Raw genomic sequence first — 15,671 nt, 5'->3', positions numbered from 1 at the left:
TCCATTCGTTGTGGAATTATCGTTGTGGATTATATGACTTTTTCCAATGGATTACAGACTTTGTTTCCAAGGGGTTAGAGCACTGCTACAATGGAATTACCAACAACATTATGGAATTACCAACAACATTATGGAATTACCTAAACCGTTGTGGGATTACCTTCTTTGACTTTTGTTTTCCTCTTGCTGGATTACATCAAGCTCAATGACATTCCGAGGCGTAAGTTCATGTTGGAATTCATCCCCATGGACAGGCGATGATTTCCAAAGGGGGGACTGTAGTGAACTAAGCCTCAGGTCAAAATCTGACCCTGAGGACCTTCATGGGACAGAAACTGTTGTTTCATTGATTTGAGTCCAGAAATACAAATTAAGCTCATCCAGAGACTTTCTAAGTGTGTCCTGCACTAATCAATTGAAAGAACACTCTCTTTTTTATTGTCATTACTATTTTTACAATATCTTGATAATCAAAGTGCGTTTAGTTCAAACCATTTTAAATGTTGAAGTGAACTATTCATTTTAAATCAACTGTGAAACAGTATTAATGATTTTTAATCCTCATTCAAAGTAGAAATCAAGTTAATGTCTGTTACAGAGTAATTATGCATTTTTTGATCTTCTGTCTGAAATGAGAAGGAGTGATGTTGGTCAAAAGTCAGAGAACGGTCAAAAACATGTTTATCGGAACGAAATTTCATGTTTAACTCTCTCAGATAGATAGAAGGAAACTGGCTCCTAAATGTCTGTCTGTTTCAAAACATCTTTCTGTTATATTTTTAAACATCTACGCTGTCTCCTTGACATGTAATGACCCTCTGACGTCACTAAAAACCACACCCCGGTTGGTTCGTTCAACCAATCAGGAAGTTCCCAGAAGGAACCGGAAGTGACCTCTTTAAAAGGGTTGACACTTCCTAGTTCCAGTGAGAACAACGTGCCAGAGCAGAACAAGAGTTCCAGGGAGAACCTCGAACCAGAAGTTCCTGAACGAGAGAAGTTCAGAAGAACAGAAGTTCGAACAGTTTCTAATGGAGTGACAAGAGTCCGTCGATGCCACGACGTCTCGCTGTGGCCCTACCCGACGAACGCTCTGAACAATGAGGAAGTTTGTTCTGTGATGATCTCACGCTCCTGAAGTCACAGCTGTTCTTACGGAGACGCTGAAAGGTGGCTTGAAATGGAACTTTACGCCGGAACTGAAATATCTTCAGAAAGGTAAAAGAGTCGATCTTCAACTGCCAGTGTACCGTGGGTTAAGCTGCGTCTAAAGGAGCGTGCTGTTCTGGTTATACAGACACTTTTTCCTCATCCATCTCTCTCCATTTAAACTTCATTTTCCCATCTTTAAACTTCTATCTTGCCAGTAATTAGGTGCAGATATCTTCAGAAATGTCTGTTGGTTTCAAAAGCTGCAAAAGATAATCATGGCCGCATGATTTTCTCATGCAAGGGTCATTAATTAAGCTGTGTTATTGTAATCAATTTTGCCAGTTAATGTAAATGTGTGATGTGTTTTAAATCGTTTCTAATTAAACGACTCACTGTTGTGGTGGGTCAAAGATAAAACACGTCTCTGTCCACAATTAATATTCAAAACACATATTACTCAGTCCAGAAAAATGAAAGAATCCGTTTAAATTATGGATAATATCAGACGCATATTATCTTCATTACAAGTATGTAACCAGCGCTCTATTTCGTATAGACTTCACCCTTTAAGGCTATTGCTAGTGGGTTAAAGGCGAAGCAGGATGTAGTCTATGCCTCACTGGGTCGTCCACTCAGAAACAACATGAAGCACCTGATTGCACAAAAAAACATTTCATCAATCAGCCTTCTGTGTGCGTAATTACGCGCTGTGTAATTGCGTGCTCCATGCGCAGGAGCGCACCGGAGAAAAGATCTCTGGTGAGGAAAAAAGGCTGAGATAGCAGACCTGCTGCTGTGAATAGGAACAACGGAGGATACAAATTGTAACAGTGTAATGATGAACAGAGCAGACCAACAGCTCCTTAGGATGAACCGATTAATAACAATAAAATCAGCAGCCATGAACTTGTGACTGATAATAAATATCTCACACTGCGACTGCATGCAGGCAGGTGTGAGCTCAAAAGTCAAGCTCCATGAAGCAAATAATAATAATTCTGTCAGAACCCTGAGAACAGAATGGGTCATGGAGAAAGTAGAAGCATCACATAGATAAAACGAATAATTGAACATGGCGATGACCAGGCAGCCGCCATACAAATATCCTCCACTGTCATCCCTCCATGCAGAGCCATGGAGGATGAAAACCCTCTGATGGAGGATCCAGTCCAGATGAACTGTAAACTTCAGAAATAGCCTCACACAACCAGTATGAGAGGCGCTGGGTGGATAGAGGGTGTCCTGAAGAGCTGTCCCAGTAATGCATGAACAGACGTTGAGAACGGCGCAGTGCGGCCGTGTGTGCCACGTAACACTAAAACACGCGCACGGGATAGAGGAGGTGAGATGTTACTTCCTCTTCAGAATTATGAGGAGGAGGGTAAAACCCATCCAAGGTTAACACTCTCGATCTGAAATGAGCTTGTGATGCTTTTCAGAGCCGGGTTAAAACGCAGTACAGCTGAACTGCTGTCAGCTTGAATTCTGAGACATGATGGAGCAGATAATCACTCAATCTCTTTGCCGATGTCAGAGCTAATAGCAGGGCTGTTTTTAATGACAGAAATTTAAATGAAACCTGATCTAAAGGCTCAAAAAGAGCTTTGATCAGAGCGTGCAGGACCATCATTAGGTTCTCACCGTGGAGCTAGTGGACGTGACACAGGTCTGTGTCTCTGTACACCTTTTAAAAAACGCTTCATCAGCGGGTGGTTAAGAACTGTTCTGTCACTGAAAAACCTCATGACAGGAAGGAATAGCTGCAGCATAAGTTTAAATTGTGCTGAATACTAAATTTCTGTCCATCAGTTGCTGTAGAAATGACAGCACGCCACCTAGTGGACATGAGATGGCCTCCATGCCTTTCTCTGCGCACCAGGGCTGAAAAACGGTCCACTTGATGTGTACAGCATTGTAGTGGAAGCAGCTCGTATGCCCTGAAATGTACGCACCACATCCTGTGGGAGGCCCATCTTTTTCTAAACGGATCCATTCAGCGGCCAGACCCAAAGGTGCTGACCTATTTCTGGGTAACTCCTGATCGCTCTTCCTGCCTGAAGGAGAACAACCACCACCACCAAAGGTAGTTTCCATGACCGACCCGATATCAGTCGCTGGAGATTCAGGAACCACGGGGCGTTTATGCGCTTGGGAGCTACGAGGATGACTGACAGTTCTTCCTCCAGGATCCGGTCCAGGGTCCGTGATATCAGCAGGACTGGAGGGAATGCATAAAGGAGCATTTTTGGCCACAGGCTGTGAGCAAAGGTGTCCACTCCTAACGGTGGGTCGTCTTGTGAGCTCAGTGAGAACCATAATTGATCCAATGCTGCTCGGCCGAATCTGCTCCAAAAACCGAGACATCAGCTCGGGATGGAGGCTCTAAATGGACTGCACTTATATAGCACCTTTCTATCTTATTTCAAGATACTCAAAGTGCTTTACACTACAATCTGTGGCACATTTACTCATTCATACAGCACTACTAGATCTCTACAAAGCTAATTGAACAAATCATTCTAATGAGACTAATCAGTGCTTTTAGATCACATTCATACACTGATGGGACACACATCAGAGGCGATGAGGGGTTCAGTGTCTTGCCCAGGGACACTTCAGCATGTGACTGATGGTGGATTTGAACCCCCAACTCTCGCATTGGAGGACAACTGCTCTAACCACTCAGCCACAGCCGCCCCTGTCTCTAGTCTAGATGGCGGGGACCGCCCCTCGACATGATATCCGCTCCCCTGTTCAGGACGCTGAGAATGTACACTGCACTGATGGGGATCAGGTTTTTGTGTGCCCAACACAACAGCGGTTTCACGATGCGTAACAGTTGGGCTGAGCACACACCTCCCTGACGGTTTATGTAAACTGTCGTCACTTTGTTGTATGTATGGATCAGAAAATGCTGATCCCGCAGCAGGGGGCAAAATGCTGAGTCACATTTCAGACCGTGAAAACATTCTAGCACATTATGTAAAGCGACATGTGGTCCAGCCACTGTGCTCCCACTGCTTGGGACAGACACATTCCTCCCAGCTTGACAGGAACTCGTCTGTGAAAAACTGAGACATGTGACGTAGCCTTGCTGATGGGAACTCCCTCTGACAGAACGAGGGGGTTTCCCCAGTGATTAGATCGGTTCTCACGGAGGGGGTCACAAAGATAATCTGCCTCTTCTGGCGTACAGGATCTATGCACAGGCAGGTGAACCGTCTCTGAAGGCATCTCATTTGAAGTAGGCCCAGCGGAACCACGATGTGGGCCGCTGACACCGTCCCAGGAGTTGCATGACAGGCAGAGCTGTCACTACGCTGCCGGGTTTGACAAGGCGGAACTGAACTTACAGAGCTTCTGCTCTCGGCTGTGATAAATGGGCTCTCATTGTAGTTGAGTTTAGCTCCACTCCCAGATAAACAATCATCTGGGACGGGCGAACGGAACTTTTCCCAGTTTATAGAAAACCCAGGTTTAGCAGGTGTAACGCTAGCTAGGTCTGCGCAGCTGCTTCCTGCCTGGACTGATCTAATAAAAGCAGATCATCTAGATAAAAAAGAATTTTCATTCCTGCCATGTGTAATGGCTGCAGAGCTGTCTCCACATATTTTGAGAACATGCGTGGGGCGAGGGAATAACCGAACGGTAGCCTGTTGTACTGATACGGAATCCCCTGGAGGAGAAAAATGCAGGAATTTCCTGTTTCAGAATGATGGAAATGTGAAATTATGTGCCCTTCAGATCTATGGAGGTGAACCAGTCGTTCTGGTGAAGTTCTCCAGCAGCTGTTTGATTGTCAGCATGTGGAATTGTCTTTCCATGATCAAATTGTAGAACATGGACTGGTCGAGAATGGGTCTCATCCCTCCAGTTTTTTTCAGAACCAGGAAGTAGTGGGAGAGGGAAAAAAAAACGTATTTTCCTCTCTGTTGGAAACTCTGGAAATCATGTTTCATCAGGAATTCCTGAACTTCTGACTGGAGAGACAAGCTCTGTTCTGGAGAAGACAGGACCGTCTCTATAATCTCTCTGAATGGAGGGGGTTGAGCTGCGAACTGTAGCGTGTAACCCCTGCTGATCAGACGGACCATCCATCTGTCCATGGAACACACTCGCTGCCATTCTGAGTAACGCTCGGCGATCGGGCACAAATTTTTTGTGTCATGTTTCTCATGAACATCAACCAGGCTATAAACCCTTACTGCCATCACCCGCTCCAGAGATTCTCTGGGGGGAACCAAAGGTGGGGGCTCCGACAAAAAAATGTTGTATGTGTGCCTCTGTACTGAACCCAGGCTGTGGTCTCACGTTAGAGCTGAGGTGAGCCGACACACACTGAGAGGAGGCGTGAGCGCTTTCTGAGTGAAAACGCTGTTTCAGTGGAGGCTGCAGCTGTCTGTGCCATTTAAAATGCTGTTTAGAAGTTACCGGCTCGTTCTGTGTGGGGAAAGTGTGAAGAGAGGTAGTTGTGAGCTCAGTTGATCTGACAGTCAGGCTGGAATCAGATGAAACTTTACTATCAGAGATGTTTCTGTTATATTTCTAAACATACCTCATCAAAAAACACACACATTCCCCTCAAGGAGCTGTTCCCTGGTGGAGGGGGCCGGCGGAGGAGCAGAGTGTGAAGTTGCTGCCACAGCTGTGGAGCGCCTCTGCTGCTGTTGCTGGCCACAGTGGTCCCTCCAGCAGCCGGAGGAGCGGGAGGAGGACTGTAACGTCACCAGATGGTGTAAAGTCTCTGAGACCTCCTCAGACCTCTGAGATTTTTCAAGGATGGTCCTGAAGTTGGCCCTGAACAGTGCCTCTGGGGCGATGGGGCCCTCCAGCAGGTCTTTCTTAAGCCTCTTGGACAAGGACGGCGCCAGGCGAAGCCAAGTGGTCCTCTGGATCGTGGTCATCCAGGCGGCAATGCGGGACAGGCAGACCGCAGAGGTGGCACATGTTTAAGATGACATCCTTGCAGAGAGAGTTTTTTGTCTCCTCCAGCAGGTCTGCTTCCTCCAGCCTCTTAGAGATTCTGTAGGCCAGCAAGGCGACGTTGTTGTTCGCTGCGGCCATCTTGAATGAGCACTGGTGAGCTCGGTTGGAGACCTTTGTCACCACCTGGTCATGCTTCCCTGGAGGGACAGGTTGCTGGTCCATCCTGGAAGTTTTTGCCCCAAGTGCCACCACTAGGCTTGGCTCCAGGAAGTGAGGACTGAGGGAAAAACACAGATCGGTAAAACCCTCCACTCTGGAAATGGAGGCGAAGGTGGAGACGGACGTCTTCAGCTTGCCGGGCCCAGCTGCAGCCTCATTCCAGTGTGACGTCACAGCTGGACAGCGAGGCCAAATGGGGTCAGGGCGGCGAGCCGGGGCGGAGCCAACCTTGCTGCCAGATCATCCGATCAGGGCGGAGGGAGGCAGGGGACGGAAAGTCCCTTGTGTTAACATCCTCCTGGATTATGCCGGGCAGCTCCGAGAGGAGGGCACCAATGGCTGGGAGCTGTGTGGTCGCCGACGTGGGAAGATCCGAGGTGGCTGAGCATCCACTCGGCCGCTTGTCTTCCGTCACTACGCTCTCCAGGAGGGAGGGGGCAGCTCCGCATCGCCTTTCTCAGAGGAATCATTCGATTCACTGTGTGACTCTGTGTCAAAGAAGGCGGTGGCGTCGTCCCGCGCGTAGCGTCCTGCTACAGAAAAAACACTCAGCGGAGCTGCTGCTAACAACGCCTTTTTTGAGGGAATCATCCAATTCACTGCAAGAAAAAAAACACATTAGAAAAGGCAGTGGCATCGTCAAGCAAGTAGCGGCCCTCCACGGAAAAACATTCAGCGGGGCTGCTGCTAACATCACCTTTTTCGAGGAAATCATTCGATTACCGCAAGAAAAAAAACATTAGAAAAGGCGATGGCATCGTCCAGCAGGTAGCGGCCCGCCACGGAAAAGCACTCCTCGGCGCTTACCTTGAACAAGGCTGCTCGTCTCTGCTTCTCCTCGGGGAGGAAGCGTTCACCGGGATGGCAGGAGGTTGGCGTGGCGGAGACCCAGGCATCCTTAGTAAAGGTTGTGCTGGTCAAAGCTGGACAACTTTTCCTTATTCGTTCTTCTGACAGTGCTAGCTAGTTGGCTGAAAAAAAAAAGGGAGCCGATTACCCGGTCTCACCGTAATTTATATGGATTGGGGGTGAGGCCCACACAGTAGGTAGGTGTGGACAAAAGTTTTTCAGTGCTGCGCTGCGCGCGAAGTGATAAACCCACTAGCAATAGCCTTAAAGGGCGGAGCCTATACGAAATAGAACCCACACATGCACGGAGAGAAAGTACAAATTGCACCTAGAAAGGACCCCGGACGGGATTTGAAATGGCGACCTTCTCGCTTAGAGGTGACACCTTAGCCAACAGCGCCATCGTGCAACCACTTAAATATTATTATTTTATTATACTGACTGTGAGAAGGTTTGTGATGCATTCAGTAATAAAATGTAAATTTAAAATATCTACATTAAAACTGTATTTGCTCTAAAAACATTGATAATTTTCAATATTATATTTGTATTGTGTTTTATTACATTATGAACTTTTACACAAACAGCAAGCTCTGTGGGTTACTGTTAAATTTCCGTCTGAATTATTGAAATTACATATTGTCCTTAAACACACCATAAGGACTGAGCACAACCATTTTTTGTGAGCTGCAAGGGCTGCTGGGTAGTCTTGGGACAGAAAATGAGTGGACTTTTTCAGGTTATGAGTTCTGATAGGTTGTTCCGGTTTAGTGTTGACATTTAGGTTCAGGTTGTTGTTAGTGGCAGTAAAAGAAATGGCACCATAAGTCAAATGATGTACCTGATGTATAAAAAGGAGCAAGGTTCTGAATTGTGAAACTGAAAGTAATGCAGTGAAGTAATTAATCTGAAACTCTGTAGCAGTTCCATGTTGGCACTTATCAAGTTGCTACAATACAGTATCCAAGTTGAAGGTCCAGCTCTTGAAGCCATGGTCCACCACTGCGGAAATGCTAATCGATAGCTTTGCCTTACGACCCAACACTTGCCTCCCAGTGACAGACTGAACCAATGTTCAATACAGTAGATAAACACCGATCCAGAGATCATTGTACAAAATGTACAATCATATTTACTAGCCTACAAATAGGGAGCAACTGGTGTGCCACTCTGCGCTACCCCCCACAATCATCCACTGTTCTAAACTGAGATCAGTCCATTGATTGAAATATGGCTCAGTAGTGAAGCAGGTTCATTTATTGCCACAGTTCAACACAGTCCAGGATAAAGAAGCAATGTTGGATGTAAAATATGTGTGAGCAAGGCTTAGACCACTGCTGGTCTGTTTACGTTCCAACCCTCACCTGTGGTCATGAGGTTTGGATAATGAGCGAAAGAATGAATCCCGGATACAAGCGGATGAAATAAACTTTCTTCATAGGGTGGCCGGTTCTGTCATCCTGGGGAAGCTCAGAGTAGAGCTGCTGCTCCTACTCATCAAAAGGAGTCAGTTGAGGTGGATCTGATCAGGATGCCTCCTGTATGCCCCCTATGGAGGTTTTCAAGCACCTCCAACTGAGAGGAGACTCTGGGGAAGACTCAAGACTTGCTGCAGGTATAATGGTAAATGGACTGTACTTATATAACATCTTTCTATCTAATCAAGGTACTCAAAGCTCTTTACAACAATCTGTGCCATCATTTACCTTCAACACACACATCCATACAGAACCCCACTACATCTCTACAATCAGTGCTTTATCACATTCATACACTGATGGGACACACATCAGAGGCAATGAGTGGTTCAGTGTTTTGCCCAGGCATACTTCACCATGTGACTGCTGCTGAAATCGAACCCCCAGCTCTCCCATTGGAGGACGTCTACTCTAACCACTCAGCCACATCTGCCCCTGTTATATATCCTCTCTAGCCTGGGAACACCTTGGGGTCCACCAGGAGGAGCTGGAGAGTGTTGCTCATGAGAGGGATGTCTGGGTTTCTCTCCAGGACCCGATGACAATAGAATATGGATGGAAGGATTTTGTGCACTGCTGAAAGTCAAGGACATCTCCACAGAAAATCAATCTTAATCCAAATTTACTGATTTTAATTCACACACACCCCTCTTGATTTCAAAACGGTCTCACCTACCAATTGGAAAATTTGACAAGAGCACATAGTTTCAAAACTGGCTAATGGAAGGCTGCTGGTTCTGGATGGATAAATAGATTTTATACCAAAAAAAAGTGTAATATCCTACATGGAACTGCTCACTGCACATACAAAACGTTTTCTGAAAGTAAAAGGTGTTCCCTCGATACAAATGTTGGTCATTACATGGAAAGATGTGGCATCTCTTGAAGGAATGTGTCTCCTACCATCAAGGACTAAGATCATTACGAGAAATTACCAGTTTGTGTTTGAGCCATTTGACTCAGACAACAAAAGAGCTGTGGGTGCAATGTCATGCCATGCAAGGTGATGTGCAATGTGTTAGCACTTTGCATATGTGCTGGGCATGAGTCTCAACTACTACCAGTGACGCGCTGTTAGGGGAGGCAGGTGAGGCAGTGCTGCACCTGTCATCATGACAAGTGAAATACTAACAATGATAAGAGAAAATCCATTTAACCTCTTGACTGTTTTATAAAACTGTTTTCTGAATTATTTCAACACTCAAAAGTCAAAATCACGGAATTTACGCATTATCTGTTCAAACATGGAAGAAATGTACTGGGTGAGGCAGTGTAGTGCTCTGGTTCACCTCTTGGGGTGCTGTGTCATAAACAATATATGAAATAGGTGGTTGGTGCATGCCCATTGCTGTCTTTCTTTATATTGCCAATATACATGTTTGATTACACATGTGCTGTACATGTTCTACAGTCTGTCTAACATATTGAATGAATGTGTGTGACATATTTTTTCTATCTAATTGATCATAAATGCACGGTTAAAATACACAGGGTGAGGCAGAAAGTACCATGCCACACCGATAGGGGGCAGTGCTGCCCCATAGGGACAATGAAGCAGGTGCAGTTTCTGTGCGTTCTTCTGTCACAGAGAGGGGCGATGGTGGAAGATCATATCTCAAAATTAAAGGATGTTTCTAAACTCATCATGTTTCCAAACTCATTCATCTTAAAATAAAGGTAAGATAATACATGTTTTTTTGTTTATGTAAAAAGAGAGGAGTATGGAGTTGATTAAAGCATAATGATGCCTTTAAAAAAAGGATAAACTGAAACATAAGCTTCTATTTTGGGTTCATATATGTGCGCATCGAGCAGTGCCTCACCTGTCACAAACCTCACCCCACGTCACTGACTACTACCACACCATATGTTACCTTGACATCTGTAAAAGTGAATATCCGAGGTCTTGTAATCCCAAGGCTGTGAGCTAACGTCAAATTTCTAAATAAAGATTATGGTTCATGTGTAATGATCAAGGTAAGTGTTGTGCATGACTCTCAGTTACCACCACACCCATGTTTAGCTCAGTGTTTGGAAAACTGACTGAGTTAGAGCATTTCTTGTTCCGTCTGAAGTAGATGTGCCCGCCTTGAATAAAGTTGACTCTAAAAGGTAATCTTTTGTAGATGTACAGTATATCAAGTGATTGTTTTCTGAGGATTTAATCAAAGTCTTACTAGTGGTTCATGAGATATTTTGCTAACAAACAGATATTTGCACACACATACAAAAATGCTGTAAAATAAAAAAAATAAAATAAAGATATAATAATTCCCTTGAAACTTGAGAGGCAGTCAAATAATCTTGACTGATGTAATAATAGTATTTGTTTTGGTTGCACAGTAAATATTCTGTTTTTAGCACATTATTCAAAGAGAAACAGTCTTTCAGCAGAGCATCCCTGTTGTTTTATTGATGGGTTTGTTTGTTTGTTTGTTTTTTTAGAACCAAAGACAACAGGAAACTGCTCTCAGGCCTTAACACCTTCTGAGTTGTTTTTAGATTTATTTATTTCTATTTGTCCAGAGATTGTCCAGGTTGAGTTTCTGAGAAGTGAGTGACAAACAGGAGGAAACATCAGAGGTTAGCCAGGTTCATGCTCACCTAAGAGGTTTGCACTTACAACGAACTCGATGAAAGGAGACTGAGCTCTGGATTAATAATCTGAGGCTAAAAACGGAGCAGGAGCAGCAGGAAAGACTACAATCTACAAGAACTGGCCAGACTGCCACAGCTTCAACCAATAAAACCAAAGAATAATGAATAGCCTGAATAATATTTTATGAAGAACCTTAAAATGTAACACAGCACGAGCAGAGCGGGACGTGAGGCAAACACATTAAACGGAGATACAATAATAATAATAATAATAATGCCTAGAAATAAACGCTGAAGGACTGAAGTGATGTCAACATGTAAAATGACCGAACAGAGAAAAGAAAAGAAAACCAGACATTCACACCAAGATGCTAACACGGTGCCACACGATGGAGTTGTGGCCATTTCTGGTAAACCTTGACAACATTGTTATAACACAAAGTCTACTACAAAATGTACTAATACCACAGTAAAATTTAGCTCCGTATCTGTAAATCTGACAAAGTGAAAACCACTGATGTGTTGGCTAAGGTTGATTCGCTGTGGCAGCCATCTTGTCTTCAACTGACTTTCACTTAATCAGTCATAGATGTGCATCCAAATCTTAAGAGTTTCATTGTTGGATAAAAATATCCTCTATTCATCAAACTTACTCAAAGAAGCCACACTCCAAGACACGAGAAGATTGTTAGCCAGCTTTTTTGCAAGGACAGACTTTCACTACATGTTACACAGATGTACTGAAGTTTTACATGCATGGAGCTCAGTCACGGGAATCTGCCACGGGCAACATGCGAATGTTGTTTTTATAACCTCATCACATCTCACAGGCAGACACTGATGACCTCAGCCTCCAGCTGCACATGCAGGATCAATCCTCATTCAGCTCTCTCTGAGAGAGAAAAGAACTCTCTGGTAACTCAAACACATGGTTCATGGGATGAGAAAAATGTTCAAATGATCGGAAAGCATCAAAAATCAAACACGACTTAAACGTGTCACAAAAGATTTTAAAATGTCTTCAAACTAACACAGAAGTTAAAAAGATACAAAAGTTACCAACTCTGTAGTCAGGCCAAATGACCAAAAATTAAATAAAACACAAAAGAGCTAAACTGAATGCTATAAGATGTGAAACAAAAAGAATATTATGATAAAAATCCAGTTTAAAACAAATCAAAACTCTAAGAACGATGCAAGTAAAATGTCTAAACGTGACCAAACCGTTCATCGTTTCCTGGACTAAACTAAAGATCCTCTCATGAGCTAACAGAGCTGAAGTTTGGGTCAAACAGTAAAAAAAGGTTACATGGCTCATGTTAGAGATGTCAGACTGTGCTGTGAATCACTCTCAGCTACTACCACACCAGGTTCAAGGTCAACATCTGTAACACGTGTGTTAAAGTCATTTTCAGGTTTTTAGGTCAGAGGCTCCATCTTGAACTGGGTAGACTTTGAAGTTAATCTGTTATAGATGTGCATCTTGTGATTGTTTAACTTTAGTTCAATTTATCCAGTGGTTCATGAGATATTTTGCTAACAGACAGAGAAACACATACAGACATGGACAAAAACCATGCCATCTGCTTTAACCTCTCATTTGTGGGCAATAAAACTCAGCATGGAGTTAAAAATAACAATTAAGGACATATAGACGTTTATTGCATCTAAGGTAACTGTAATCCTCCATTTTCTAACAAATATTTGTTTCCAGAAGGGTTTTATTTAACTTCAGACGAGTGTTTTTCCCACCGTATCATTGTTTATTGGTCTGTAGACTGTTTTCTGCGGTGGGTCGAGTGCTCGCTGCATCAAACCTGTGTGGCTCGGAGCGGTCCAGTAAGCTGCTGCCCAGCATTCCTGGGGGCCGACTCCATCTTACATAATTGGTGCTGCCTTGTGAGAGAAGAGAGGAGGAAGTGCCAAAGAGAACAAACAAACACAAACGAGTGCAGTGAAAGGGCTTGATCCGTGGCACCAACAAGTTGTGCAATAGCAGCTGGCTGACGTCCAAGCCTTGTTGGATCAAAAAAACAGTTCCATTCATTACTCATGAGGTAATGTTAGCTATCTGAATCAATAAAAGTTTTTTGTTAGAGTTTCATTTTTACCTGTTTCGTGTAAACAAGTGACAGGGAGTAAACAACCACATGCAGCTGTGAGAACAGTGATGTACCCTTTGACAACTGCTATACCATACCATACCATTTTATTTATAGAGCACTTAAAACAGCTACAAGGCCAACCAAAGTGCTGTACAGACAGAACAACAAACAACACATGAAGCAATAGACAAAATGAAGTAAATCAAAAATATAGAAAAAATAAAATAAAATAATAAAGACATAAAATCGATGCAGATAATAAATATGACGACAAACCAGTGTGGAGCGTACAGGTTCAAAACACAGATTTTCTGGTATTGAAAGCTACTGAATAGTAGTGAGTTTTTAAACGGAATTTGAAAACAGAGAGGGAGGGGGCCGGTCTGACAAGCAGAGGTAACTCGTTCCAAAGTCTTGGTCCTGCTACAGAGAAGGCCCTGTCACCTCTGCACTTAAGACAAGTTCCTGGAACTGTGAGGAGCAACTGGTCTGCTGACCTCAGGGAACGTGGTGGGACATACGGTTGTAGCAGATCAGAGAGATGGGGGGGGGCAAAACTGTTCAGCGATTTGTAGACATACAGGAGTATTTTGAATTGGATTCGAAAGTGAACCGGTAACCAGTGCAGTGAGGACAAAACTGGTGTAATGTGCTCTTTTTTGCCTGTAATGGTTAAAAATCGGGCTGCTGCATTCTGGACCAGTTGTAGTCGTGCAATGGAGGTCTGACTGATACCAAACAGGAGCGAATTGCAGTAATCAAGCCTAGATGTAATGAATGCATGTATTACTGTCTCCAGGTTCTTTTTGGACAATATGGGCTTCAGTATAGACAGCCGCCTCAGCTGGAAGAAACATGATTTAACAATCATGTTTACATGATTGTTAAGTTTCAGGGAAGGGTCCATTATCACACCCAGATTAGTGACTCTTTGTTTTTCTGACAGGGTTAGAGTGGAAAGGTCAATGCAGTGGTTTGTGATTGTGTCATTGGGAGGAAACAACATGACTTCAGACTTCTTTTCATTGAAACTTAAGAAGTTTAAAGCCATCCAGTCCCTGATGTCAGCCAGGCAGTTGAGCAGCGGTTGAATAGAGCATGTACCATTGTGTCTTAGGGGGAAGTAAATTTGACAGTCGTCGGCGTAGAAGTGAAATGGTATGTTGTGTTTCCGGAAAATAGCACCAAGTGGCAGCAGGTATAAAGAGAATAGGAAGGGACCCAGGATGGACCCCTGCGGAACCCCCCATTTAAGCTCTGTCGATGCAGAACTAAAATCCTTGATGGAGACACAAAAGGATCTGTCAGTGAAGTAGGATCTGAACCAATTGAGGGCTGACCCTGTGATGCCCACCCACTGCTCCAACCTAGCAATGAGGATCTCATGGTCGATGGTGTCAAAGGCGGCTCTGAGATCCAATAGGACAAGCAGCACAGAATCACCGGTATCTGTGATCTGAAGATGTCATTAAAAACCTTCAATAGGGCTGTTTCAGTGCTGTGGAGAGGTTTAAAGCCAGATTGGAATAGCTCTATGATGGCATGATCCTCCAGGAAGCACTTCAACTGGGACTCAGCTGTTTTCTCAAGTATTTTAGAAACAAATGGGAGTTTGGAGACAGGCTGGAAGTTGGAAACGACTGAGGGGTCAAGGTTTGTTTTTTTTCAGGAGAGGCTGGACAGCAGCATGTTTAAAGGTTTTTGGCACCATGCCAGTGGATAAACTACTGTTTACTATAGCAAGAATGGACGGACCTAGAGTAGGAAAAACCTCCTTTAGTAGTCGAGGGGGGACCACATCAAAGGGGGAACCAGAAGATTTCACACTGCACATGACCTGCTCTAGAGAAGATAGAGTGATGGGTTCAAAATGGTCAAATAGAGCTACAGATTGAGGTGGGATGGATGGGTCATGAGTTGAAAGGGAAATAAGAGCCCGGGGGGTCGCAATTTTTTCCAAAAAGAAATGTAAGAAGTTCTCGCACAGCTCAGTTGAGGCTTCCAGAGGTGATGGTTCAGTGAGATGGAGAACAGAGTTTAGGGTGGAGAAGAGGACACGTGGGTTGTGAGAGTTTGAGGTAATTATATCAGGGAAGTATTTGGATTTAGCAGCTTTTACTGCTTTCTGATAACGGCGCCAACTCTCTTTAAGTATTTGAAAAGAGTCCAGAGGTACGCTCATATTGGTCCAAATAAGCAACATCGGCGGCAGAAAAACGAAGATCCAGAAGCTGTTGTCAGTCATACACCAGCAGCGAGTTTGTCCCAGATAAAAAAACAAACAAAACATAAATAATCCGAACACCATCAGCAGAGGTGGATTGCAAGCCATGTACACGGGCGC

This window comes from Nematolebias whitei, chromosome 2, assembly GCF_014905685.2.
Source record: "Nematolebias whitei isolate Nwh7 chromosome 2, NemWhi1, whole genome shotgun sequence".
Taxonomy (NCBI): Eukaryota; Metazoa; Chordata; class Actinopteri; order Cyprinodontiformes; family Rivulidae; genus Nematolebias; species Nematolebias whitei.
This window is presented reverse-complemented; position numbering follows the sequence as displayed.